This window comes from Phyllobates terribilis, unplaced genomic scaffold (assembly GCF_046119375.1).
Source record: "Phyllobates terribilis strain yellow unplaced genomic scaffold, ASM4611937v1 Scaffold_2106__1_contigs__length_166561, whole genome shotgun sequence".
Lineage (NCBI taxonomy): Eukaryota > Metazoa > Chordata > Amphibia > Anura > Dendrobatidae > Phyllobates > Phyllobates terribilis.
Window position 1 is genome coordinate 76,577 of NW_027364865.1, and position 27,342 is coordinate 103,918.

At 41.6% G+C, this 27,342-nt stretch overlaps 23 non-coding genes across 23 annotated transcripts; 16 read left to right on the top strand and 7 right to left on the bottom strand.

Moving 5' to 3' along the window:
• Positions 1–1,058: 1,058 nt before the first annotated feature.
• Positions 1,059–1,130, top strand: TRNAE-CUC (transfer RNA glutamic acid (anticodon CUC)). The gene has a single exon. It is a non-coding gene; the product is annotated as a tRNA-Glu (tRNA).
• A 1,626-nt stretch (positions 1,131–2,756) lies between these two features.
• On the top strand, positions 2,757–2,828 carry TRNAE-CUC (transfer RNA glutamic acid (anticodon CUC)). The gene has a single exon. It is a non-coding gene; the product is annotated as a tRNA-Glu (tRNA).
• A 1,621-nt stretch (positions 2,829–4,449) lies between these two features.
• TRNAE-CUC (transfer RNA glutamic acid (anticodon CUC)) lies at positions 4,450–4,521 on the top strand. Its single transcript has one exon. It is a non-coding gene; the product is annotated as a tRNA-Glu (tRNA).
• Positions 4,522–6,142: 1,621 nt separating this feature from the next.
• TRNAE-CUC (transfer RNA glutamic acid (anticodon CUC)) lies at positions 6,143–6,214 on the top strand. Its single transcript has one exon. It is a non-coding gene; the product is annotated as a tRNA-Glu (tRNA).
• A 1,627-nt stretch (positions 6,215–7,841) lies between these two features.
• Positions 7,842–7,913, top strand: TRNAE-CUC (transfer RNA glutamic acid (anticodon CUC)). Its single transcript has one exon. It is a non-coding gene; the product is annotated as a tRNA-Glu (tRNA).
• A 1,624-nt stretch (positions 7,914–9,537) lies between these two features.
• On the top strand, positions 9,538–9,609 carry TRNAE-CUC (transfer RNA glutamic acid (anticodon CUC)). The gene has a single exon. It is a non-coding gene; the product is annotated as a tRNA-Glu (tRNA).
• A 1,624-nt stretch (positions 9,610–11,233) lies between these two features.
• Positions 11,234–11,305, top strand: TRNAE-CUC (transfer RNA glutamic acid (anticodon CUC)). Its single transcript has one exon. It is a non-coding gene; the product is annotated as a tRNA-Glu (tRNA).
• A 1,627-nt stretch (positions 11,306–12,932) lies between these two features.
• Positions 12,933–13,004, top strand: TRNAE-CUC (transfer RNA glutamic acid (anticodon CUC)). Its single transcript has one exon. It is a non-coding gene; the product is annotated as a tRNA-Glu (tRNA).
• A 1,626-nt stretch (positions 13,005–14,630) lies between these two features.
• TRNAE-CUC (transfer RNA glutamic acid (anticodon CUC)) lies at positions 14,631–14,702 on the top strand. The gene has a single exon. It is a non-coding gene; the product is annotated as a tRNA-Glu (tRNA).
• An 895-nt stretch (positions 14,703–15,597) lies between these two features.
• Positions 15,598–15,670, bottom strand: TRNAT-CGU (transfer RNA threonine (anticodon CGU)). The gene has a single exon. It is a non-coding gene; the product is annotated as a tRNA-Thr (tRNA).
• Positions 15,671–16,328: 658 nt separating this feature from the next.
• On the top strand, positions 16,329–16,400 carry TRNAE-CUC (transfer RNA glutamic acid (anticodon CUC)). The gene has a single exon. It is a non-coding gene; the product is annotated as a tRNA-Glu (tRNA).
• An 895-nt stretch (positions 16,401–17,295) lies between these two features.
• Positions 17,296–17,368, bottom strand: TRNAT-CGU (transfer RNA threonine (anticodon CGU)). The gene has a single exon. It is a non-coding gene; the product is annotated as a tRNA-Thr (tRNA).
• Positions 17,369–18,026: 658 nt separating this feature from the next.
• TRNAE-CUC (transfer RNA glutamic acid (anticodon CUC)) lies at positions 18,027–18,098 on the top strand. Its single transcript has one exon. It is a non-coding gene; the product is annotated as a tRNA-Glu (tRNA).
• Positions 18,099–18,993: 895 nt separating this feature from the next.
• On the bottom strand, positions 18,994–19,066 carry TRNAT-CGU (transfer RNA threonine (anticodon CGU)). Its single transcript has one exon. It is a non-coding gene; the product is annotated as a tRNA-Thr (tRNA).
• Positions 19,067–19,724: 658 nt separating this feature from the next.
• TRNAE-CUC (transfer RNA glutamic acid (anticodon CUC)) lies at positions 19,725–19,796 on the top strand. Its single transcript has one exon. It is a non-coding gene; the product is annotated as a tRNA-Glu (tRNA).
• Positions 19,797–20,689: 893 nt separating this feature from the next.
• On the bottom strand, positions 20,690–20,762 carry TRNAT-CGU (transfer RNA threonine (anticodon CGU)). The gene has a single exon. It is a non-coding gene; the product is annotated as a tRNA-Thr (tRNA).
• Positions 20,763–21,420: 658 nt separating this feature from the next.
• TRNAE-CUC (transfer RNA glutamic acid (anticodon CUC)) lies at positions 21,421–21,492 on the top strand. Its single transcript has one exon. It is a non-coding gene; the product is annotated as a tRNA-Glu (tRNA).
• An 894-nt stretch (positions 21,493–22,386) lies between these two features.
• Positions 22,387–22,459, bottom strand: TRNAT-CGU (transfer RNA threonine (anticodon CGU)). The gene has a single exon. It is a non-coding gene; the product is annotated as a tRNA-Thr (tRNA).
• Positions 22,460–23,117: 658 nt separating this feature from the next.
• Positions 23,118–23,189, top strand: TRNAE-CUC (transfer RNA glutamic acid (anticodon CUC)). The gene has a single exon. It is a non-coding gene; the product is annotated as a tRNA-Glu (tRNA).
• Positions 23,190–24,084: 895 nt separating this feature from the next.
• TRNAT-CGU (transfer RNA threonine (anticodon CGU)) lies at positions 24,085–24,157 on the bottom strand. The gene has a single exon. It is a non-coding gene; the product is annotated as a tRNA-Thr (tRNA).
• Positions 24,158–24,815: 658 nt separating this feature from the next.
• TRNAE-CUC (transfer RNA glutamic acid (anticodon CUC)) lies at positions 24,816–24,887 on the top strand. The gene has a single exon. It is a non-coding gene; the product is annotated as a tRNA-Glu (tRNA).
• Positions 24,888–25,782: 895 nt separating this feature from the next.
• TRNAT-CGU (transfer RNA threonine (anticodon CGU)) lies at positions 25,783–25,855 on the bottom strand. Its single transcript has one exon. It is a non-coding gene; the product is annotated as a tRNA-Thr (tRNA).
• Positions 25,856–26,513: 658 nt separating this feature from the next.
• On the top strand, positions 26,514–26,585 carry TRNAE-CUC (transfer RNA glutamic acid (anticodon CUC)). The gene has a single exon. It is a non-coding gene; the product is annotated as a tRNA-Glu (tRNA).
• The last annotated feature ends 757 nt before the right edge of the window (positions 26,586–27,342 follow it).

The following is a 27,342-nucleotide window of genomic DNA, read 5'->3' on the forward strand; positions in this document are numbered from 1 at the left end:
TTGGGACTAGTGTCCACATTCCAAAGCCGACACGTGCCTTGCAGACAGAATCAGTTTAGGTTGGAACTGCACTTTGCTGCCAAAAATGCAGACCACCAGATTTTTTGGATATTTATTTGCACAAAAGCTTATTTGATGTCATATCTCAAACCATTCATATCTCTCACTTTTAATTCCTGGGTGTTAAGGGACTCAACAAGCCTTTATCCCTGTCTGTCATTGGAGCTCCCCTTCCATCAATTGGTGATGTTTTGTTACTGAATGGAAAAGAGCTGTGACTCTCTAGCCAAGATAGTGGCAAAATCAGTTACGGAAACAAGGTACCAGTGCCCCATGTGAGAATCGAACTCACGACCTTCAGATTACGAGACTGACGCGCTACCTGCTGCGCTAACGAGGCAAGATGCATGTAATAATCTGCGGAAGTTGCTTGTGCAAAGCAGTACACCTCTTTTTTTTCATATTGTAAGTGAGCTGGCAGTACATCTTCTCCCGTATGGTCTAGCGCTTAGGATTCCTGGTTTTCACCCAGGTGGCCTGGGTTCGACTCCCGGTATGGAAACGCATCCTTTTCTACACCGTTGCCAACATTCAAAGACTGACGTGTGTTTTTAAAACAAACGTATTTCAGGTAGGATTTGTTTTTTTCAGGCAAAAATGCTGAACGCCCGCGTTTTGGCACTTCATTCTGACCCTTCACGCAAGATTCAATTTGGATTCGTAGCTCAACTCATTCTCAACCACCCCTTTTTACACCAAAGTGTCAAGAGACTCAACAACTCATGGGTCCTGTAAGTTATTTGGATTCCCATTTCCTTTCTAATGGAAAACGTTGTAGAATTGAATGGAAAAGTTCTAAGTTGGTGACAAAATCTCTCGAGAAAAGGAGGGAACAGTGCCCCGTGTGAGGCTCAAACTCACAACCTTCAGATTACGAGACTGACGCACTACCTACTGCGCTAACGAAGCAAGTTGCACCTGCAGATCTGCAGAAGTTTATTGTGCATAGCAGAAAACTTATTTTTTTCATAATGTCACTGAGACGTTAGCGCATCTTTTCCCATATGGTCTAGCGGTTAGGATTCCTGGTTCTCACCCAGGTGGCCCGGGTTCGACTCCCGGTATGGGAATGCACCTTTATCTTAGCTACTGCCACCATTCAAAGACTGATGCGTGTTTTTCAATCAAAAATGTTTCTGGTAGATTTTCACTTTGCAACAAAAATACTTAACATTGGCGATGCATTATGACTTTTGCAAAAGATTTCCTTTTGTTTCATAGCTTAAGCCTTTTTCAACTACACAGTTTTACACAAAAGTGTCAAGGGACTCAACAAGCCATGTGTCCTGTCAGTCATTAGGGCTCCCATGTTCTTTCTAATCGGAAACAGTTTAGAACTGAATTGGAAAGTTCAGAGTTAGTGACAAAATCTCTTGAGAAAAGGAGGATGGCACTTGTGAGCAAAAAACTCATGATCTTCAAATTATTCAACTGACGTGCCAAAAACCTTGACCATGTAGCGTGTTTTAGCTCTTGTAATGTTTATGTTTTGTATTCAAAGCAAAACACTCTTTTTTTTTTTTTTTTTTTTTTTACACCTGTCTTGCTGTTTACTGTACTGCTTACACCATGTGGAGAAAGACTTAGTTAGTATTCCTGGTTGACTGGTTCAATTCCTGCTATGGGAGAGACTTTTTTTTGGGACTAGTGTCCACATTCCAAAGCCGACACGTGCCTTGCAGACAGAATCAGTTTAGGTTGGAACTGCACTTTGCTGCCAAAAATGCAGACCACCAGATTTTTTGGATATTTATTTGCACAAAAGCTTATTTGATGTCATATCTCAAACCATTCATATCTCTCACTTTTAATTCCTGGGTGTTAAGGGACTCAACAAGCCTTTATCCCTGTCTGTCATTGGAGCTCCCCTTCCATCAATTGGTGATGTTTTGTTACTGAATGGAAAAGAGCTGTGACTCTCTAGCCAAGATAGTGGCAAAATCAGTTACGGAAACAAGGTACCAGTGCCCCATGTGAGAATCGAACTCACGACCTTCAGATTACGAGACTGACGCGCTACCTGCTGCGCTAACGAGGCAAGATGCATGTAATAATCTGCGGAAGTTGCTTGTGCAAAGCAGTACACCTCTTTTTTTTCATATTGTAAGTGAGCTGGCAGTACATCTTCTCCCGTATGGTCTAGCGCTTAGGATTCCTGGTTTTCACCCAGGTGGCCTGGGTTCGACTCCCGGTATGGAAACGCATCCTTTTCTACACCGTTGCCAACATTCAAAGACTGACGTGTGTTTTTAAAACAAACGTATTTCAGGTAGGATTTGTTTTTTTCAGGCAAAAATGCTGAACGCCCGCGTTTTGGCACTTCATTCTGACCCTTCACGCAAGATTCAATTTGGATTCGTAGCTCAACTCATTCTCAACCACCCCTTTTTACACCAAAGTGTCAAGAGACTCAACAACTCATGGGTCCTGTAAGTTATTTGGATTCCCATTTCCTTTCTAATGGAAAACGTTGTAGAATTGAATGGAAAAGTTCTAAGTTGGTGACAAAATCTCTCGAGAAAAGGAGGGAACAGTGCCCCGTGTGAGGCTCAAACTCACAACCTTCAGATTACGAGACTGACGCACTACCTACTGCGCTAACGAAGCAAGTTGCACCTGCAGATCTGCAGAAGTTTATTGTGCATAGCAGAAAACTTATTTTTTTCATAATGTCACTGAGACGTTAGCGCATCTTTTCCCATATGGTCTAGCGGTTAGGATTCCTGGTTCTCACCCAGGTGGCCCGGGTTCGACTCCCGGTATGGGAATGCACCTTTATCTTAGCTACTGCCACCATTCAAAGACTGATGCGTGTTTTTCAATCAAAAATGTTTCTGGTAGATTTTCACTTTGCAACAAAAATACTTAACATTGGCGATGCATTATGACTTTTGCAAAAGATTTCCTTTTGTTTCATAGCTTAAGCCTTTTTCAACTACACAGTTTTACACAAAAGTGTCAAGGGACTCAACAAGCCATGTGTCCTGTCAGTCATTAGGGCTCCCATGTTCTTTCTAATCGGAAACAGTTTAGAACTGAATTGGAAAGTTCAGAGTTAGTGACAAAATCTCTTGAGAAAAGGAGGATGGCACTTGTGAGCAAAAAACTCATGATCTTCAAATTATTCAACTGACGTGCCAAAAACCTTGACCATGTAGCGTGTTTTAGCTCTTGTAATGTTTATGTTTTGTATTCAAAGCAAAACACTCTTTTTTTTTTTTTTTTTTACACCTGTCTTGCTGTTTACTGTACTGCTTACACCATGTGGAGAAAGACTTAGTTAGTATTCCTGGTTGACTGGTTCAATTCCTGCTATGGGAGAGACTTTTTTTTGGGACTAGTGTCCACATTCCAAAGCCGACACGTGCCTTGCAGACAGAATCAGTTTAGGTTGGAACTGCACTTTGCTGCCAAAAATGCAGACCACCAGATTTTTTGGATATTTATTTGCACAAAAGCTTATTTGATGTCATATCTCAAACCATTCATATCTCTCACTTTTAATTCCTGGGTGTTAAGGGACTCAACAAGCCTTTATCCCTGTCTGTCATTGGAGCTCCCCTTCCATCAATTGGTGATGTTTTGTTACTGAATGGAAAAGAGCTGTGACTCTCTAGCCAAGATAGTGGCAAAATCAGTTACGGAAACAAGGTACCAGTGCCCCATGTGAGAATCGAACTCACGACCTTCAGATTACGAGACTGACGCGCTACCTGCTGCGCTAACGAGGCAAGATGCATGTAATAATCTGCGGAAGTTGCTTGTGCAAAGCAGTACACCTCTTTTTTTTCATATTGTAAGTGAGCTGGCAGTACATCTTCTCCCGTATGGTCTAGCGCTTAGGATTCCTGGTTTTCACCCAGGTGGCCTGGGTTCGACTCCCGGTATGGAAACGCATCCTTTTCTACACCGTTGCCAACATTCAAAGACTGACGTGTGTTTTTAAAACAAACGTATTTCAGGTAGGATTTGTTTTTTTCAGGCAAAAATGCTGAACGCCCGCGTTTTGGCACTTCATTCTGACCCTTCACGCAAGATTCAATTTGGATTCGTAGCTCAACTCATTCTCAACCACCCCTTTTTACACCAAAGTGTCAAGAGACTCAACAACTCATGGGTCCTGTAAGTTATTTGGATTCCCATTTCCTTTCTAATGGAAAACGTTGTAGAATTGAATGGAAAAGTTCTAAGTTGGTGACAAAATCTCTCGAGAAAAGGAGGGAACAGTGCCCCGTGTGAGGCTCAAACTCACAACCTTCAGATTACGAGACTGACGCACTACCTACTGCGCTAACGAAGCAAGTTGCACCTGCAGATCTGCAGAAGTTTATTGTGCATAGCAGAAAACTTATTTTTTTCATAATGTCACTGAGACGTTAGCGCATCTTTTCCCATATGGTCTAGCGGTTAGGATTCCTGGTTCTCACCCAGGTGGCCCGGGTTCGACTCCCGGTATGGGAATGCACCTTTATCTTAGCTACTGCCACCATTCAAAGACTGATGCGTGTTTTTCAATCAAAAATGTTTCTGGTAGATTTTCACTTTGCAACAAAAATACTTAACATTGGCGATGCATTATGACTTTTGCAAAAGATTTCCTTTTGTTTCATAGCTTAAGCCTTTTTCAACTACACAGTTTTACACAAAAGTGTCAAGGGACTCAACAAGCCATGTGTCCTGTCAGTCATTAGGGCTCCCATGTTCTTTCTAATCGGAAACAGTTTAGAACTGAATTGGAAAGTTCAGAGTTAGTGACAAAATCTCTTGAGAAAAGGAGGATGGCACTTGTGAGCAAAAAACTCATGATCTTCAAATTATTCAACTGACGTGCCAAAAACCTTGACCATGTAGCGTGTTTTAGCTCTTGTAATGTTTATGTTTTGTATTCAAAGCAAAACACTCTTTTTTTTTTTTTTTTTTACACCTGTCTTGCTGTTTACTGTACTGCTTACACCATGTGGAGAAAGACTTAGTTAGTATTCCTGGTTGACTGGTTCAATTCCTGCTATGGGAGAGACTTTTTTTTGGGACTAGTGTCCACATTCCAAAGCCGACACGTGCCTTGCAGACAGAATCAGTTTAGGTTGGAACTGCACTTTGCTGCCAAAAATGCAGACCACCAGATTTTTTGGATATTTATTTGCACAAAAGCTTATTTGATGTCATATCTCAAACCATTCATATCTCTCACTTTTAATTCCTGGGTGTTAAGGGACTCAACAAGCCTTTATCCCTGTCTGTCATTGGAGCTCCCCTTCCATCAATTGGTGATGTTTTGTTACTGAATGGAAAAGAGCTGTGACTCTCTAGCCAAGATAGTGGCAAAATCAGTTACGGAAACAAGGTACCAGTGCCCCATGTGAGAATCGAACTCACGACCTTCAGATTACGAGACTGACGCGCTACCTGCTGCGCTAACGAGGCAAGATGCATGTAATAATCTGCGGAAGTTGCTTGTGCAAAGCAGTACACCTCTTTTTTTTCATATTGTAAGTGAGCTGGCAGTACATCTTCTCCCGTATGGTCTAGCGCTTAGGATTCCTGGTTTTCACCCAGGTGGCCTGGGTTCGACTCCCGGTATGGAAACGCATCCTTTTCTACACCGTTGCCAACATTCAAAGACTGACGTGTGTTTTTAAAACAAACGTATTTCAGGTAGGATTTGTTTTTTTCAGGCAAAAATGCTGAACGCCCGCGTTTTGGCACTTCATTCTGACCCTTCACGCAAGATTCAATTTGGATTCGTAGCTCAACTCATTCTCAACCACCCCTTTTTACACCAAAGTGTCAAGAGACTCAACAACTCATGGGTCCTGTAAGTTATTTGGATTCCCATTTCCTTTCTAATGGAAAACGTTGTAGAATTGAATGGAAAAGTTCTAAGTTGGTGACAAAATCTCTCGAGAAAAGGAGGGAACAGTGCCCCGTGTGAGGCTCAAACTCACAACCTTCAGATTACGAGACTGACGCACTACCTACTGCGCTAACGAAGCAAGTTGCACCTGCAGATCTGCAGAAGTTTATTGTGCATAGCAGAAAACTTATTTTTTTCATAATGTCACTGAGACGTTAGCGCATCTTTTCCCATATGGTCTAGCGGTTAGGATTCCTGGTTCTCACCCAGGTGGCCCGGGTTCGACTCCCGGTATGGGAATGCACCTTTATCTTAGCTACTGCCACCATTCAAAGACTGATGCGTGTTTTTCAATCAAAAATGTTTCTGGTAGATTTTCACTTTGCAACAAAAATACTTAACATTGGCGATGCATTATGACTTTTGCAAAAGATTTCCTTTTGTTTCATAGCTTAAGCCTTTTTCAACTACACAGTTTTACACAAAAGTGTCAAGGGACTCAACAAGCCATGTGTCCTGTCAGTCATTAGGGCTCCCATGTTCTTTCTAATCGGAAACAGTTTAGAACTGAATTGGAAAGTTCAGAGTTAGTGACAAAATCTCTTGAGAAAAGGAGGATGGCACTTGTGAGCAAAAAACTCATGATCTTCAAATTATTCAACTGACGTGCCAAAAACCTTGACCATGTAGCGTGTTTTAGCTCTTGTAATGTTTATGTTTTGTATTCAAAGCAAAACACTCTTTTTTTTTTTTTTTTTTTTTTTTACACCTGTCTTGCTGTTTACTGTACTGCTTACACCATGTGGAGAAAGACTTAGTTAGTATTCCTGGTTGACTGGTTCAATTCCTGCTATGGGAGAGACTTTTTTTTGGGACTAGTGTCCACATTCCAAAGCCGACACGTGCCTTGCAGACAGAATCAGTTTAGGTTGGAACTGCACTTTGCTGCCAAAAATGCAGACCACCAGATTTTTTGGATATTTATTTGCACAAAAGCTTATTTGATGTCATATCTCAAACCATTCATATCTCTCACTTTTAATTCCTGGGTGTTAAGGGACTCAACAAGCCTTTATCCCTGTCTGTCATTGGAGCTCCCCTTCCATCAATTGGTGATGTTTTGTTACTGAATGGAAAAGAGCTGTGACTCTCTAGCCAAGATAGTGGCAAAATCAGTTACGGAAACAAGGTACCAGTGCCCCATGTGAGAATCGAACTCACGACCTTCAGATTACGAGACTGACGCGCTACCTGCTGCGCTAACGAGGCAAGATGCATGTAATAATCTGCGGAAGTTGCTTGTGCAAAGCAGTACACCTCTTTTTTTTCATATTGTAAGTGAGCTGGCAGTACATCTTCTCCCGTATGGTCTAGCGCTTAGGATTCCTGGTTTTCACCCAGGTGGCCTGGGTTCGACTCCCGGTATGGAAACGCATCCTTTTCTACACCGTTGCCAACATTCAAAGACTGACGTGTGTTTTTAAAACAAACGTATTTCAGGTAGGATTTGTTTTTTTCAGGCAAAAATGCTGAACGCCCGCGTTTTGGCACTTCATTCTGACCCTTCACGCAAGATTCAATTTGGATTCGTAGCTCAACTCATTCTCAACCACCCCTTTTTACACCAAAGTGTCAAGAGACTCAACAACTCATGGGTCCTGTAAGTTATTTGGATTCCCATTTCCTTTCTAATGGAAAACGTTGTAGAATTGAATGGAAAAGTTCTAAGTTGGTGACAAAATCTCTCGAGAAAAGGAGGGAACAGTGCCCCGTGTGAGGCTCAAACTCACAACCTTCAGATTACGAGACTGACGCACTACCTACTGCGCTAACGAAGCAAGTTGCACCTGCAGATCTGCAGAAGTTTATTGTGCATAGCAGAAAACTTATTTTTTTCATAATGTCACTGAGACGTTAGCGCATCTTTTCCCATATGGTCTAGCGGTTAGGATTCCTGGTTCTCACCCAGGTGGCCCGGGTTCGACTCCCGGTATGGGAATGCACCTTTATCTTAGCTACTGCCACCATTCAAAGACTGATGCGTGTTTTTCAATCAAAAATGTTTCTGGTAGATTTTCACTTTGCAACAAAAATACTTAACATTGGCGATGCATTATGACTTTTGCAAAAGATTTCCTTTTGTTTCATAGCTTAAGCCTTTTTCAACTACACAGTTTTACACAAAAGTGTCAAGGGACTCAACAAGCCATGTGTCCTGTCAGTCATTAGGGCTCCCATGTTCTTTCTAATCGGAAACAGTTTAGAACTGAATTGGAAAGTTCAGAGTTAGTGACAAAATCTCTTGAGAAAAGGAGGATGGCACTTGTGAGCAAAAAACTCATGATCTTCAAATTATTCAACTGACGTGCCAAAAACCTTGACCATGTAGCGTGTTTTAGCTCTTGTAATGTTTATGTTTTGTATTCAAAGCAAAACACTCTTTTTTTTTTTTTTTTTTTTTACACCTGTCTTGCTGTTTACTGTACTGCTTACACCATGTGGAGAAAGACTTAGTTAGTATTCCTGGTTGACTGGTTCAATTCCTGCTATGGGAGAGACTTTTTTTTGGGACTAGTGTCCACATTCCAAAGCCGACACGTGCCTTGCAGACAGAATCAGTTTAGGTTGGAACTGCACTTTGCTGCCAAAAATGCAGACCACCAGATTTTTTGGATATTTATTTGCACAAAAGCTTATTTGATGTCATATCTCAAACCATTCATATCTCTCACTTTTAATTCCTGGGTGTTAAGGGACTCAACAAGCCTTTATCCCTGTCTGTCATTGGAGCTCCCCTTCCATCAATTGGTGATGTTTTGTTACTGAATGGAAAAGAGCTGTGACTCTCTAGCCAAGATAGTGGCAAAATCAGTTACGGAAACAAGGTACCAGTGCCCCATGTGAGAATCGAACTCACGACCTTCAGATTACGAGACTGACGCGCTACCTGCTGCGCTAACGAGGCAAGATGCATGTAATAATCTGCGGAAGTTGCTTGTGCAAAGCAGTACACCTCTTTTTTTTCATATTGTAAGTGAGCTGGCAGTACATCTTCTCCCGTATGGTCTAGCGCTTAGGATTCCTGGTTTTCACCCAGGTGGCCTGGGTTCGACTCCCGGTATGGAAACGCATCCTTTTCTACACCGTTGCCAACATTCAAAGACTGACGTGTGTTTTTAAAACAAACGTATTTCAGGTAGGATTTGTTTTTTTCAGGCAAAAATGCTGAACGCCCACGTTTTGGCACTTCATTCTGACCCTTCACGCAAGATTCAATTTGGATTCGTAGCTCAACTCATTCTCAACCACCCCTTTTTACACCAAAGTGTCAAGAGACTCAACAACTCATGGGTCCTGTAAGTTATTTGGATTCCCATTTCCTTTCTAATGGAAAACGTTGTAGAATTGAATGGAAAAGTTCTAAGTTGGTGACAAAATCTCTCGAGAAAAGGAGGGAACAGTGCCCCGTGTGAGGCTCAAACTCACAACCTTCAGATTACGAGACTGACGCACTACCTACTGCGCTAACGAAGCAAGTTGCACCTGCAGATCTGCAGAAGTTTATTGTGCATAGCAGAAAACTTATTTTTTTCATAATGTCACTGAGACGTTAGCGCATCTTTTCCCATATGGTCTAGCGGTTAGGATTCCTGGTTCTCACCCAGGTGGCCCGGGTTCGACTCCCGGTATGGGAATGCACCTTTATCTTAGCTACTGCCACCATTCAAAGACTGATGCGTGTTTTTCAATCAAAAATGTTTCTGGTAGATTTTCACTTTGCAACAAAAATACTTAACATTGGCGATGCATTATGACTTTTGCAAAAGATTTCCTTTTGTTTCATAGCTTAAGCCTTTTTCAACTACACAGTTTTACACAAAAGTGTCAAGGGACTCAACAAGCCATGTGTCCTGTCAGTCATTAGGGCTCCCATGTTCTTTCTAATCGGAAACAGTTTAGAACTGAATTGGAAAGTTCAGAGTTAGTGACAAAATCTCTTGAGAAAAGGAGGATGGCACTTGTGAGCAAAAAACTCATGATCTTCAAATTATTCAACTGACGTGCCAAAAACCTTGACCATGTAGCGTGTTTTAGCTCTTGTAATGTTTATGTTTTGTATTCAAAGCAAAACACTCTTTTTTTTTTTTTTTTTTTTTACACCTGTCTTGCTGTTTACTGTACTGCTTACACCATGTGGAGAAAGACTTAGTTAGTATTCCTGGTTGACTGGTTCAATTCCTGCTATGGGAGAGACTTTTTTTTGGGACTAGTGTCCACATTCCAAAGCCGACACGTGCCTTGCAGACAGAATCAGTTTAGGTTGGAACTGCACTTTGCTGCCAAAAATGCAGACCACCAGATTTTTTGGATATTTATTTGCACAAAAGCTTATTTGATGTCATATCTCAAACCATTCATATCTCTCACTTTTAATTCCTGGGTGTTAAGGGACTCAACAAGCCTTTATCCCTGTCTGTCATTGGAGCTCCCCTTCCATCAATTGGTGATGTTTTGTTACTGAATGGAAAAGAGCTGTGACTCTCTAGCCAAGATAGTGGCAAAATCAGTTACGGAAACAAGGTACCAGTGCCCCATGTGAGAATCGAACTCACGACCTTCAGATTACGAGACTGACGCGCTACCTGCTGCGCTAACGAGGCAAGATGCATGTAATAATCTGCGGAAGTTGCTTGTGCAAAGCAGTACACCTCTTTTTTTTCATATTGTAAGTGAGCTGGCAGTACATCTTCTCCCGTATGGTCTAGCGCTTAGGATTCCTGGTTTTCACCCAGGTGGCCTGGGTTCGACTCCCGGTATGGAAACGCATCCTTTTCTACACCGTTGCCAACATTCAAAGACTGACGTGTGTTTTTAAAACAAACGTATTTCAGGTAGGATTTGTTTTTTTCAGGCAAAAATGCTGAACGCCCGCGTTTTGGCACTTCATTCTGACCCTTCACGCAAGATTCAATTTGGATTCGTAGCTCAACTCATTCTCAACCACCCCTTTTTACACCAAAGTGTCAAGAGACTCAACAACTCATGGGTCCTGTAAGTTATTTGGATTCCCATTTCCTTTCTAATGGAAAACGTTGTAGAATTGAATGGAAAAGTTCTAAGTTGGTGACAAAATCTCTCGAGAAAAGGAGGGAACAGTGCCCCGTGTGAGGCTCAAACTCACAACCTTCAGATTACGAGACTGACGCACTACCTACTGCGCTAACGAAGCAAGTTGCACCTGCAGATCTGCAGAAGTTTATTGTGCATAGCAGAAAACTTATTTTTTTCATAATGTCACTGAGACGTTAGCGCATCTTTTCCCATATGGTCTAGCGGTTAGGATTCCTGGTTCTCACCCAGGTGGCCCGGGTTCGACTCCCGGTATGGGAATGCACCTTTATCTTAGCTACTGCCACCATTCAAAGACTGATGCGTGTTTTTCAATCAAAAATGTTTCTGGTAGATTTTCACTTTGCAACAAAAATACTTAACATTGGCGATGCATTATGACTTTTGCAAAAGATTTCCTTTTGTTTCATAGCTTAAGCCTTTTTCAACTACACAGTTTTACACAAAAGTGTCAAGGGACTCAACAAGCCATGTGTCCTGTCAGTCATTAGGGCTCCCATGTTCTTTCTAATCGGAAACAGTTTAGAACTGAATTGGAAAGTTCAGAGTTAGTGACAAAATCTCTTGAGAAAAGGAGGATGGCACTTGTGAGCAAAAAACTCATGATCTTCAAATTATTCAACTGACGTGCCAAAAACCTTGACCATGTAGCGTGTTTTAGCTCTTGTAATGTTTATGTTTTGTATTCAAAGCAAAACACTCTTTTTTTTTTTTTTTTTTTTTTTTACACCTGTCTTGCTGTTTACTGTACTGCTTACACCATGTGGAGAAAGACTTAGTTAGTATTCCTGGTTGACTGGTTCAATTCCTGCTATGGGAGAGACTTTTTTTTGGGACTAGTGTCCACATTCCAAAGCCGACACGTGCCTTGCAGACAGAATCAGTTTAGGTTGGAACTGCACTTTGCTGCCAAAAATGCAGACCACCAGATTTTTTGGATATTTATTTGCACAAAAGCTTATTTGATGTCATATCTCAAACCATTCATATCTCTCACTTTTAATTCCTGGGTGTTAAGGGACTCAACAAGCCTTTATCCCTGTCTGTCATTGGAGCTCCCCTTCCATCAATTGGTGATGTTTTGTTACTGAATGGAAAAGAGCTGTGACTCTCTAGCCAAGATAGTGGCAAAATCAGTTACGGAAACAAGGTACCAGTGCCCCATGTGAGAATCGAACTCACGACCTTCAGATTACGAGACTGACGCGCTACCTGCTGCGCTAACGAGGCAAGATGCATGTAATAATCTGCGGAAGTTGCTTGTGCAAAGCAGTACACCTCTTTTTTTTCATATTGTAAGTGAGCTGGCAGTACATCTTCTCCCGTATGGTCTAGCGCTTAGGATTCCTGGTTTTCACCCAGGTGGCCTGGGTTCGACTCCCGGTATGGAAACGCATCCTTTTCTACACCGTTGCCAACATTCAAAGACTGACGTGTGTTTTTAAAACAAACGTATTTCAGGTAGGATTTGTTTTTTTCAGGCAAAAATGCTGAACGCCCGCGTTTTGGCACTTCATTCTGACCCTTCACGCAAGATTCAATTTGGATTCGTAGCTCAACTCATTCTCAACCACCCCTTTTTACACCAAAGTGTCAAGAGACTCAACAACTCATGGGTCCTGTAAGTTATTTGGATTCCCATTTCCTTTCTAATGGAAAACGTTGTAGAATTGAATGGAAAAGTTCTAAGTTGGTGACAAAATCTCTCGAGAAAAGGAGGGAACAGTGCCCCGTGTGAGGCTCAAACTCACAACCTTCAGATTACGAGACTGACGCACTACCTACTGCGCTAACGAAGCAAGTTGCACCTGCAGATCTGCAGAAGTTTATTGTGCATAGCAGAAAACTTATTTTTTTCATAATGTCACTGAGACGTTAGCGCATCTTTTCCCATATGGTCTAGCGGTTAGGATTCCTGGTTCTCACCCAGGTGGCCCGGGTTCGACTCCCGGTATGGGAATGCACCTTTATCTTAGCTACTGCCACCATTCAAAGACTGATGCGTGTTTTTCAATCAAAAATGTTTCTGGTAGATTTTCACTTTGCAACAAAAATACTTAACATTGGCGATGCATTATGACTTTTGCAAAAGATTTCCTTTTGTTTCATAGCTTAAGCCTTTTTCAACTACACAGTTTTACACAAAAGTGTCAAGGGACTCAACAAGCCATGTGTCCTGTCAGTCATTAGGGCTCCCATGTTCTTTCTAATCGGAAACAGTTTAGAACTGAATTGGAAAGTTCAGAGTTAGTGACAAAATCTCTTGAGAAAAGGAGGATGGCACTTGTGAGCAAAAAACTCATGATCTTCAAATTATTCAACTGACGTGCCAAAAACCTTGACCATGTAGCGTGTTTTAGCTCTTGTAATGTTTATGTTTTGTATTCAAAGCAAAACACTCTTTTTTTTTTTTTTTTTTTTTTTACACCTGTCTTGCTGTTTACTGTACTGCTTACACCATGTGGAGAAAGACTTAGTTAGTATTCCTGGTTGACTGGTTCAATTCCTGCTATGGGAGAGACTTTTTTTTGGGACTAGTGTCCACATTCCAAAGCCGACACGTGCCTTGCAGACAGAATCAGTTTAGGTTGGAACTGCACTTTGCTGCCAAAAATGCAGACCACCAGATTTTTTGGATATTTATTTGCACAAAAGCTTATTTGATGTCATATCTCAAACCATTCATATCTCTCACTTTTAATTCCTGGGTGTTAAGGGACTCAACAAGCCTTTATCCCTGTCTGTCATTGGAGCTCCCCTTCCATCAATTGGTGATGTTTTGTTACTGAATGGAAAAGAGCTGTGACTCTCTAGCCAAGATAGTGGCAAAATCAGTTACGGAAACAAGGTACCAGTGCCCCATGTGAGAATCGAACTCACGACCTTCAGATTACGAGACTGACGCGCTACCTGCTGCGCTAACGAGGCAAGATGCATGTAATAATCTGCGGAAGTTGCTTGTGCAAAGCAGTACACCTCTTTTTTTTCATATTGTAAGTGAGCTGGCAGTACATCTTCTCCCGTATGGTCTAGCGCTTAGGATTCCTGGTTTTCACCCAGGTGGCCTGGGTTCGACTCCCGGTATGGAAACGCATCCTTTTCTACACCGTTGCCAACATTCAAAGACTGACGTGTGTTTTTAAAACAAACGTATTTCAGGTAGGATTTGTTTTTTTCAGGCAAAAATGCTGAACGCCCGCGTTTTGGCACTTCATTCTGACCCTTCACGCAAGATTCAATTTGGATTCGTAGCTCAACTCATTCTCAACCACCCCTTTTTACACCAAAGTGTCAAGAGACTCAACAACTCATGGGTCCTGTAAGTTATTTGGATTCCCATTTCCTTTCTAATGGAAAACGTTGTAGAATTGAATGGAAAAGTTCTAAGTTGGTGACAAAATCTCTCGAGAAAAGGAGGGAACAGTGCCCCGTGTGAGGCTCAAACTCACAACCTTCAGATTACGAGACTGACGCACTACCTACTGCGCTAACGAAGCAAGTTGCACCTGCAGATCTGCAGAAGTTTATTGTGCATAGCAGAAAACTTATTTTTTTCATAATGTCACTGAGACGTTAGCGCATCTTTTCCCATATGGTCTAGCGGTTAGGATTCCTGGTTCTCACCCAGGTGGCCCGGGTTCGACTCCCGGTATGGGAATGCACCTTTATCTTAGCTACTGCCACCATTCAAAGACTGATGCGTGTTTTTCAATCAAAAATGTTTCTGGTAGATTTTCACTTTGCAACAAAAATACTTAACATTGGCGATGCATTATGACTTTTGCAAAAGATTTCCTTTTGTTTCATAGCTTAAGCCTTTTTCAACTACACAGTTTTACACAAAAGTGTCAAGGGACTCAACAAGCCATGTGTCCTGTCAGTCATTAGGGCTCCCATGTTCTTTCTAATCGGAAACAGTTTAGAACTGAATTGGAAAGTTCAGAGTTAGTGACAAAATCTCTTGAGAAAAGGAGGATGGCACTTGTGAGCAAAAAACTCATGATCTTCAAATTATTCAACTGACGTGCCAAAAACCTTGACCATGTAGCGTGTTTTAGCTCTTGTAATGTTTATGTTTTGTATTCAAAGCAAAACACTCTTTTTTTTTTTTTTTTTTTTTTTACACCTGTCTTGCTGTTTACTGTACTGCTTACACCATGTGGAGAAAGACTTAGTTAGTATTCCTGGTTGACTGGTTCAATTCCTGCTATGGGAGAGACTTTTTTTTGGGACTAGTGTCCACATTCCAAAGCCGACACGTGCCTTGCAGACAGAATCAGTTTAGGTTGGAACTGCACTTTGCTGCCAAAAATGCAGACCACCAGATTTTTTGGATATTTATTTGCACAAAAGCTTATTTGATGTCATATCTCAAACCATTCATATCTCTCACTTTTAATTCCTGGGTGTTAAGGGACTCAACAAGCCTTTATCCCTGTCTGTCATTGGAGCTCCCCTTCCATCAATTGGTGATGTTTTGTTACTGAATGGAAAAGAGCTGTGACTCTCTAGCCAAGATAGTGGCAAAATCAGTTACGGAAACAAGGTACCAGTGCCCCATGTGAGAATCGAACTCACGACCTTCAGATTACGAGACTGACGCGCTACCTGCTGCGCTAACGAGGCAAGATGCATGTAATAATCTGCGGAAGTTGCTTGTGCAAAGCAGTACACCTCTTTTTTTTCATATTGTAAGTGAGCTGGCAGTACATCTTCTCCCGTATGGTCTAGCGCTTAGGATTCCTGGTTTTCACCCAGGTGGCCTGGGTTCGACTCCCGGTATGGAAACGCATCCTTTTCTACACCGTTGCCAACATTCAAAGACTGACGTGTGTTTTTAAAACAAACGTATTTCAGGTAGGATTTGTTTTTTTCAGGCAAAAATGCTGAACGCCCGCGTTTTGGCACTTCATTCTGACCCTTCACGCAAGATTCAATTTGGATTCGTAGCTCAACTCATTCTCAACCACCCCTTTTTACACCAAAGTGTCAAGAGACTCAACAACTCATGGGTCCTGTAAGTTATTTGGATTCCCATTTCCTTTCTAATGGAAAACGTTGTAGAATTGAATGGAAAAGTTCTAAGTTGGTGACAAAATCTCTCGAGAAAAGGAGGGAACAGTGCCCCGTGTGAGGCTCAAACTCACAACCTTCAGATTACGAGACTGACGCACTACCTACTGCGCTAACGAAGCAAGTTGCACCTGCAGATCTGCAGAAGTTTATTGTGCATAGCAGAAAACTTATTTTTTTCATAATGTCACTGAGACGTTAGCGCATCTTTTCCCATATGGTCTAGCGGTTAGGATTCCTGGTTCTCACCCAGGTGGCCCGGGTTCGACTCCCGGTATGGGAATGCACCTTTATCTTAGCTACTGCCACCATTCAAAGACTGATGCGTGTTTTTCAATCAAAAATGTTTCTGGTAGATTTTCACTTTGCAACAAAAATACTTAACATTGGCGATGCATTATGACTTTTGCAAAAGATTTCCTTTTGTTTCATAGCTTAAGCCTTTTTCAACTACACAGTTTTACACAAAAGTGTCAAGGGACTCAACAAGCCATGTGTCCTGTCAGTCATTAGGGCTCCCATGTTCTTTCTAATCGGAAACAGTTTAGAACTGAATTGGAAAGTTCAGAGTTAGTGACAAAATCTCTTGAGAAAAGGAGGATGGCACTTGTGAGCAAAAAACTCATGATCTTCAAATTATTCAACTGACGTGCCAAAAACCTTGACCATGTAGCGTGTTTTAGCTCTTGTAATGTTTATGTTTTGTATTCAAAGCAAAACACTCTTTTTTTTTTTTTTTTTTTTTTTACACCTGTCTTGCTGTTTACTGTACTGCTTACACCATGTGGAGAAAGACTTAGTTAGTATTCCTGGTTGACTGGTTCAATTCCTGCTATGGGAGAGACTTTTTTTTGGGACTAGTGTCCACATTCCAAAGCCGACACGTGCCTTGCAGACAGAATCAGTTTAGGTTGGAACTGCACTTTGCTGCCAAAAATGCAGACCACCAGATTTTTTGGATATTTATTTGCACAAAAGCTTATTTGATGTCATATCTCAAACCATTCATATCTCTCACTTTTAATTCCTGGGTGTTAAGGGACTCAACAAGCCTTTATCCCTGTCTGTCATTGGAGCTCCCCTTCCATCAATTGGTGATGTTTTGTTACTGAATGGAAAAGAGCTGTGACTCTCTAGCCAAGATAGTGGCAAAATCAGTTACGGAAACAAGGTACCAGTGCCCCATGTGAGAATCGAACTCACGACCTTCAGATTACGAGACTGACGCGCTACCTGCTGCGCTAACGAGGCAAGATGCATGTAATAATCTGCGGAAGTTGCTTGTGCAAAGCAGTACACCTCTTTTTTTTCATATTGTAAGTGAGCTGGCAGTACATCTTCTCCCGTATGGTCTAGCGCTTAGGATTCCTGGTTTTCACCCAGGTGGCCTGGGTTCGACTCCCGGTATGGAAACGCATCCTTTTCTACACCGTTGCCAACATTCAAAGACTGACGTGTGTTTTTAAAACAAACGTATTTCAGGTAGGATTTGTTTTTTTCAGGCAAAAATGCTGAACGCCCGCGTTTTGGCACTTCATTCTGACCCTTCACGCAAGATTCAATTTGGATTCGTAGCTCAACTCATTCTCAACCACCCCTTTTTACACCAAAGTGTCAAGAGACTCAACAACTCATGGGTCCTGTAAGTTATTTGGATTCCCATTTCCTTTCTAATGGAAAACGTTGTAGAATTGAATGGAAAAGTTCTAAGTTGGTGACAAAATCTCTCGAGAAAAGGAGGGAACAGTGCCCCGTGTGAGGCTCAAACTCACAACCTTCAGATTACGAGACTGACGCACTACCTACTGCGCTAACGAAGCAAGTTGCACCTGCAGATCTGCAGAAGTTTATTGTGCATAGCAGAAAACTTATTTTTTTCATAATGTCACTGAGACGTTAGCGCATCTTTTCCCATATGGTCTAGCGGTTAGGATTCCTGGTTCTCACCCAGGTGGCCCGGGTTCGACTCCCGGTATGGGAATGCACCTTTATCTTAGCTACTGCCACCATTCAAAGACTGATGCGTGTTTTTCAATCAAAAATGTTTCTGGTAGATTTTCACTTTGCAACAAAAATACTTAACATTGGCGATGCATTATGACTTTTGCAAAAGATTTCCTTTTGTTTCATAGCTTAAGCCTTTTTCAACTACACAGTTTTACACAAAAGTGTCAAGGGACTCAACAAGCCATGTGTCCTGTCAGTCATTAGGGCTCCCATGTTCTTTCTAATCGGAAACAGTTTAGAACTGAATTGGAAAGTTCAGAGTTAGTGACAAAATCTCTTGAGAAAAGGAGGATGGCACTTGTGAGCAAAAAACTCATGATCTTCAAATTATTCAACTGACGTGCCAAAAACCTTGACCATGTAGCGTGTTTTAGCTCTTGTAATGTTTATGTTTTGTATTCAAAGCAAAACACTCTTTTTTTTTTTTTTTTTTTTTTTACACCTGTCTTGCTGTTTACTGTACTGCTTACACCATGTGGAGAAAGACTTAGTTAGTATTCCTGGTTGACTGGTTCAATTCCTGCTATGGGAGAGACTTTTTTTTGGGACTAGTGTCCACATTCCAAAGCCGACACGTGCCTTGCAGACAGAATCAGTTTAGGTTGGAACTGCACTTTGCTGCCAAAAATGCAGACCACCAGATTTTTTGGATATTTATTTGCACAAAAGCTTATTTGATGTCATATCTCAAACCATTCATATCTCTCACTTTTAATTCCTGGGTGTTAAGGGACTCAACAAGCCTTTATCCCTGTCTGTCATTGGAGCTCCCCTTCCATCAATTGGTGATGTTTTGTTACTGAATGGAAAAGAGCTGTGACTCTCTAGCCAAGATAGTGGCAAAATCAGTTACGGAAACAAGGTACCAGTGCCCCATGTGAGAATCGAACTCACGACCTTCAGATTACGAGACTGACGCGCTACCTGCTGCGCTAACGAGGCAAGATGCATGTAATAATCTGCGGAAGTTGCTTGTGCAAAGCAGTACACCTCTTTTTTTTCATATTGTAAGTGAGCTGGCAGTACATCTTCTCCCGTATGGTCTAGCGCTTAGGATTCCTGGTTTTCACCCAGGTGGCCTGGGTTCGACTCCCGGTATGGAAACGCATCCTTTTCTACACCGTTGCCAACATTCAAAGACTGACGTGTGTTTTTAAAACAAACGTATTTCAGGTAGGATTTGTTTTTTTCAGGCAAAAATGCTGAACGCCCGCGTTTTGGCACTTCATTCTGACCCTTCACGCAAGATTCAATTTGGATTCGTAGCTCAACTCATTCTCAACCACCCCTTTTTACACCAAAGTGTCAAGAGACTCAACAACTCATGGGTCCTGTAAGTTATTTGGATTCCCATTTCCTTTCTAATGGAAAACGTTGTAGAATTGAATGGAAAAGTTCTAAGTTGGTGACAAAATCTCTCGAGAAAAGGAGGGAACAGTGCCCCGTGTGAGGCTCAAACTCACAACCTTCAGATTACGAGACTGACGCACTACCTACTGCGCTAACGAAGCAAGTTGCACCTGCAGATCTGCAGAAGTTTATTGTGCATAGCAGAAAACTTATTTTTTTCATAATGTCACTGAGACGTTAGCGCATCTTTTCCCATATGGTCTAGCGGTTAGGATTCCTGGTTCTCACCCAGGTGGCCCGGGTTCGACTCCCGGTATGGGAATGCACCTTTATCTTAGCTACTGCCACCATTCAAAGACTGATGCGTGTTTTTCAATCAAAAATGTTTCTGGTAGATTTTCACTTTGCAACAAAAATACTTAACATTGGCGATGCATTATGACTTTTGCAAAAGATTTCCTTTTGTTTCATAGCTTAAGCCTTTTTCAACTACACAGTTTTACACAAAAGTGTCAAGGGACTCAACAAGCCATGTGTCCTGTCAGTCATTAGGGCTCCCATGTTCTTTCTAATCGGAAACAGTTTAGAACTGAATTGGAAAGTTCAGAGTTAGTGACAAAATCTCTTGAGAAAAGGAGGATGGCACTTGTGAGCAAAAAACTCATGATCTTCAAATTATTCAACTGACGTGCCAAAAACCTTGACCATGTAGCGTGTTTTAGCTCTTGTAATGTTTATGTTTTGTATTCAAAGCAAAACACTCTTTTTTTTTTTTTTTTTTTTTACACCTGTCTTGCTGTTTACTGTACTGCTTACACCATGTGGAGAAAGACTTAGTTAGTATTCCTGGTTGACTGGTTCAATTCCTGCTATGGGAGAGACTTTTTTTTGGGACTAGTGTCCACATTCCAAAGCCGACACGTGCCTTGCAGACAGAATCAGTTTAGGTTGGAACTGCACTTTGCTGCCAAAAATGCAGACCACCAGATTTTTTGGATATTTATTTGCACAAAAGCTTATTTGATGTCATATCTCAAACCATTCATATCTCTCACTTTTAATTCCTGGGTGTTAAGGGACTCAACAAGCCTTTATCCCTGTCTGTCATTGGAGCTCCCCTTCCATCAATTGGTGATGTTTTGTTACTGAATGGAAAAGAGCTGTGACTCTCTAGCCAAGATAGTGGCAAAATCAGTTACGGAAACAAGGTACCAGTGCCCCATGTGAGAATCGAACTCACGACCTTCAGATTACGAGACTGACGCGCTACCTGCTGCGCTAACGAGGCAAGATGCATGTAATAATCTGCGGAAGTTGCTTGTGCAAAGCAGTACACCTCTTTTTTTTCATATTGTAAGTGAGCTGGCAGTACATCTTCTCCCGTATGGTCTAGCGCTTAGGATTCCTGGTTTTCACCCAGGTGGCCTGGGTTCGACTCCCGGTATGGAAACGCATCCTTTTCTACACCGTTGCCAACATTCAAAGACTGACGTGTGTTTTTAAAACAAACGTATTTCAGGTAGGATTTGTTTTTTTCAGGCAAAAATGCTGAACGCCCGCGTTTTGGCACTTCATTCTGACCCTTCACGCAAGATTCAATTTGGATTCGTAGCTCAACTCATTCTCAACCACCCCTTTTTACACCAAAGTGTCAAGAGACTCAACAACTCATGGGTCCTGTAAGTTATTTGGATTCCCATTTCCTTTCTAATGGAAAACGTTGTAGAATTGAATGGAAAAGTTCTAAGTTGGTGACAAAATCTCTCGAGAAAAGGAGGGAACAGTGCCCCGTGTGAGGCTCAAACTCACAACCTTCAGATTACGAGACTGACGCACTACCTACTGCGCTAACGAAGCAAGTTGCACCTGCAGATCTGCAGAAGTTTATTGTGCATAGCAGAAAACTTATTTTTTTCATAATGTCACTGAGACGTTAGCGCATCTTTTCCCATATGGTCTAGCGGTTAGGATTCCTGGTTCTCACCCAGGTGGCCCGGGTTCGACTCCCGGTATGGGAATGCACCTTTATCTTAGCTACTGCCACCATTCAAAGACTGATGCGTGTTTTTCAATCAAAAATGTTTCTGGTAGATTTTCACTTTGCAACAAAAATACTTAACATTGGCGATGCATTATGACTTTTGCAAAAGATTTCCTTTTGTTTCATAGCTTAAGCCTTTTTCAACTACACAGTTTTACACAAAAGTGTCAAGGGACTCAACAAGCCATGTGTCCTGTCAGTCATTAGGGCTCCCATGTTCTTTCTAATCGGAAACAGTTTAGAACTGAATTGGAAAGTTCAGAGTTAGTGACAAAATCTCTTGAGAAAAGGAGGATGGCACTTGTGAGCAAAAAACTCATGATCTTCAAATTATTCAACTGACGTGCCAAAAACCTTGACCATGTAGCGTGTTTTAGCTCTTGTAATGTTTATGTTTTGTATTCAAAGCAAAACACTCTTTTTTTTTTTTTTTTTTTTTTACACCTGTCTTGCTGTTTACTGTACTGCTTACACCATGTGGAGAAAGACTTAGTTAGTATTCCTGGTTGACTGGTTCAATTCCTGCTATGGGAGAGACTTTTTTTTGGGACTAGTGTCCACATTCCAAAGCCGACACGTGCCTTGCAGACAGAATCAGTTTAGGTTGGAACTGCACTTTGCTGCCAAAAATGCAGACCACCAGATTTTTTGGATATTTATTTGCACAAAAGCTTATTTGATGTCATATCTCAAACCATTCATATCTCTCACTTTTAATTCCTGGGTGTTAAGGGACTCAACAAGCCTTTATCCCTGTCTGTCATTGGAGCTCCCCTTCCATCAATTGGTGATGTTTTGTTACTGAATGGAAAAGAGCTGTGACTCTCTAGCCAAGATAGTGGCAAAATCAGTTACGGAAACAAGGTACCAGTGCCCCATGTGAGAATCGAACTCACGACCTTCAGATTACGAGACTGACGCGCTACCTGCTGCGCTAACGAGGCAAGATGCATGTAATAATCTGCGGAAGTTGCTTGTGCAAAGCAGTACACCTCTTTTTTTTCATATTGTAAGTGAGCTGGCAGTACATCTTCTCCCGTATGGTCTAGCGCTTAGGATTCCTGGTTTTCACCCAGGTGGCCTGGGTTCGACTCCCGGTATGGAAACGCATCCTTTTCTACACCGTTGCCAACATTCAAAGACTGACGTGTGTTTTTAAAACAAACGTATTTCAGGTAGGATTTGTTTTTTTCAGGCAAAAATGCTGAACGCCCGCGTTTTGGCACTTCATTCTGACCCTTCACGCAAGATTCAATTTGGATTCGTAGCTCAACTCATTCTCAACCACCCCTTTTTACACCAAAGTGTCAAGAGACTCAACAACTCATGGGTCCTGTAAGTTATTTGGATTCCCATTTCCTTTCTAATGGAAAACGTTGTAGAATTGAATGGAAAAGTTCTAAGTTGGTGACAAAATCTCTCGAGAAAAGGAGGGAACAGTGCCCCGTGTGAGGCTCAAACTCACAACCTTCAGATTACGAGACTGACGCACTACCTACTGCGCTAACGAAGCAAGTTGCACCTGCAGATCTGCAGAAGTTTATTGTGCATAGCAGAAAACTTATTTTTTTCATAATGTCACTGAGACGTTAGCGCATCTTTTCCCATATGGTCTAGCGGTTAGGATTCCTGGTTCTCACCCAGGTGGCCCGGGTTCGACTCCCGGTATGGGAATGCACCTTTATCTTAGCTACTGCCACCATTCAAAGACTGATGCGTGTTTTTCAATCAAAAATGTTTCTGGTAGATTTTCACTTTGCAACAAAAATACTTAACATTGGCGATGCATTATGACTTTTGCAAAAGATTTCCTTTTGTTTCATAGCTTAAGCCTTTTTCAACTACACAGTTTTACACAAAAGTGTCAAGGGACTCAACAAGCCATGTGTCCTGTCAGTCATTAGGGCTCCCATGTTCTTTCTAATCGGAAACAGTTTAGAACTGAATTGGAAAGTTCAGAGTTAGTGACAAAATCTCTTGAGAAAAGGAGGATGGCACTTGTGAGCAAAAAACTCATGATCTTCAAATTATTCAACTGACGTGCCAAAAACCTTGACCATGTAGCGTGTTTTAGCTCTTGTAATGTTTATGTTTTGTATTCAAAGCAAAACACTCTTTTTTTTTTTTTTTTTTTTTTTACACCTGTCTTGCTGTTTACTGTACTGCTTACACCATGTGGAGAAAGACTTAGTTAGTATTCCTGGTTGACTGGTTCAATTCCTGCTATGGGAGAGACTTTTTTTTGGGACTAGTGTCCACATTCCAAAGCCGACACGTGCCTTGCAGACAGAATCAGTTTAGGTTGGAACTGCACTTTGCTGCCAAAAATGCAGACCACCAGATTTTTTGGATATTTATTTGCACAAAAGCTTATTTGATGTCATATCTCAAACCATTCATATCTCTCACTTTTAATTCCTGGGTGTTAAGGGACTCAACAAGCCTTTATCCCTGTCTGTCATTGGAGCTCCCCTTCCATCAATTGGTGATGTTTTGTTACTGAATGGAAAAGAGCTGTGACTCTCTAGCCAAGATAGTGGCAAAATCAGTTACGGAAACAAGGTACCAGTGCCCCATGTGAGAATCGAACTCACGACCTTCAGATTACGAGACTGACGCGCTACCTGCTGCGCTAACGAGGCAAGATGCATGTAATAATCTGCGGAAGTTGCTTGTGCAAAGCAGTACACCTCTTTTTTTTCATATTGTAAGTGAGCTGGCAGTACATCTTCTCCCGTATGGTCTAGCGCTTAGGATTCCTGGTTTTCACCCAGGTGGCCTGGGTTCGACTCCCGGTATGGAAACGCATCCTTTTCTACACCGTTGCCAACATTCAAAGACTGACGTGTGTTTTTAAAACAAACGTATTTCAGGTAGGATTTGTTTTTTTCAGGCAAAAATGCTGAACGCCCGCGTTTTGGCACTTCATTCTGACCCTTCACGCAAGATTCAATTTGGATTCGTAGCTCAACTCATTCTCAACCACCCCTTTTTACACCAAAGTGTCAAGAGACTCAACAACTCATGGGTCCTGTAAGTTATTTGGATTCCCATTTCCTTTCTAATGGAAAACGTTGTAGAATTGAATGGAAAAGTTCTAAGTTGGTGACAAAATCTCTCGAGAAAAGGAGGGAACAGTGCCCCGTGTGAGGCTCAAACTCACAACCTTCAGATTACGAGACTGACGCACTACCTACTGCGCTAACGAAGCAAGTTGCACCTGCAGATCTGCAGAAGTTTATTGTGCATAGCAGAAAACTTATTTTTTTCATAATGTCACTGAGACGTTAGCGCATCTTTTCCCATATGGTCTAGCGGTTAGGATTCCTGGTTCTCACCCAGGTGGCCCGGGTTCGACTCCCGGTATGGGAATGCACCTTTATCTTAGCTACTGCCACCATTCAAAGACTGATGCGTGTTTTTCAATCAAAAATGTTTCTGGTAGATTTTCACTTTGCAACAAAAATACTTAACATTGGCGATGCATTATGACTTTTGCAAAAGATTTCCTTTTGTTTCATAGCTTAAGCCTTTTTCAACTACACAGTTTTACACAAAAGTGTCAAGGGACTCAACAAGCCATGTGTCCTGTCAGTCATTAGGGCTCCCATGTTCTTTCTAATCGGAAACAGTTTAGAACTGAATTGGAAAGTTCAGAGTTAGTGACAAAATCTCTTGAGAAAAGGAGGATGGCACTTGTGAGCAAAAAACTCATGATCTTCAAATTATTCAACTGACGTGCCAAAAACCTTGACCATGTAGCGTGTTTTAGCTCTTGTAATGTTTATGTTTTGTATTCAAAGCAAAACACTCTTTTTTTTTTTTTTTTTTTTTTTACACCTGTCTTGCTGTTTACTGTACTGCTTACACCATGTGGAGAAAGACTTAGTTAGTATTCCTGGTTGACTGGTTCAATTCCTGCTATGGGAGAGACTTTTTTTTGGGACTAGTGTCCACATTCCAAAGCCGACACGTGCCTTGCAGACAGAATCAGTTTAGGTTGGAACTGCACTTTGCTGCCAAAAATGCAGACCACCAGATTTTTTGGATATTTATTTGCACAAAAGCTTATTTGATGTCATATCTCAAACCATTCATATCTCTCACTTTTAATTCCTGGGTGTTAAGGGACTCAACAAGCCTTTATCCCTGTCTGTCATTGGAGCTCCCCTTCCATCAATTGGTGATGTTTTGTTACTGAATGGAAAAGAGCTGTGACTCTCTAGCCAAGATAGTGGCAAAATCAGTTACGGAAACAAGGTACCAGTGCCCCATGTGAGAATCGAACTCACGACCTTCAGATTACGAGACTGACGCGCTACCTGCTGCGCTAACGAGGCAAGATGCATGTAATAATCTGCGGAAGTTGCTTGTGCAAAGCAGTACACCTCTTTTTTTTCATATTGTAAGTGAGCTGGCAGTACATCTTCTCCCGTATGGTCTAGCGCTTAGGATTCCTGGTTTTCACCCAGGTGGCCTGGGTTCGACTCCCGGTATGGAAACGCATCCTTTTCTACACCGTTGCCAACATTCAAAGACTGACGTGTGTTTTTAAAACAAACGTATTTCAGGTAGGATTTGTTTTTTTCAGGCAAAAATGCTGAACGCCCGCGTTTTGGCACTTCATTCTGACCCTTCACGCAAGATTCAATTTGGATTCGTAGCTCAACTCATTCTCAACCACCCCTTTTTACACCAAAGTGTCAAGAGACTCAACAACTCATGGGTCCTGTAAGTTATTTGGATTCCCATTTCCTTTCTAATGGAAAACGTTGTAGAATTGAATGGAAAAGTTCTAAGTTGGTGACAAAATCTCTCGAGAAAAGGAGGGAACAGTGCCCCGTGTGAGGCTCAAACTCACAACCTTCAGATTACGAGACTGACGCACTACCTACTGCGCTAACGAAGCAAGTTGCACCTGCAGATCTGCAGAAGTTTATTGTGCATAGCAGAAAACTTATTTTTTTCATAATGTCACTGAGACGTTAGCGCATCTTTTCCCATATGGTCTAGCGGTTAGGATTCCTGGTTCTCACCCAGGTGGCCCGGGTTCGACTCCCGGTATGGGAATGCACCTTTATCTTAGCTACTGCCACCATTCAAAGACTGATGCGTGTTTTTCAATCAAAAATGTTTCTGGTAGATTTTCACTTTGCAACAAAAATACTTAACATTGGCGATGCATTATGACTTTTGCAAAAGATTTCCTTTTGTTTCATAGCTTAAGCCTTTTTCAACTACACAGTTTTACACAAAAGTGTCAAGGGACTCAACAAGCCATGTGTCCTGTCAGTCATTAGGGCTCCCATGTTCTTTCTAATCGGAAACAGTTTAGAACTGAATTGGAAAGTTCAGAGTTAGTGACAAAATCTCTTGAGAAAAGGAGGATGGCACTTGTGAGCAAAAAACTCATGATCTTCAAATTATTCAACTGACGTGCCAAAAACCTTGACCATGTAGCGTGTTTTAGCTCTTGTAATGTTTATGTTTTGTATTCAAAGCAAAACACTCTTTTTTTTTTTTTTTTTTTTTTTACACCTGTCTTGCTGTTTACTGTACTGCTTACACCATGTGGAGAAAGACTTAGTTAGTATTCCTGGTTGACTGGTTCAATTCCTGCTATGGGAGAGACTTTTTTTTGGGACTAGTGTCCACATTCCAAAGCCGACACGTGCCTTGCAGACAGAATCAGTTTAGGTTGGAACTGCACTTTGCTGCCAAAAATGCAGACCACCAGATTTTTTGGATATTTATTTGCACAAAAGCTTATTTGATGTCATATCTCAATCCATTCATATCTCTCACTTTTAATTCCTGGGTGTTAAGG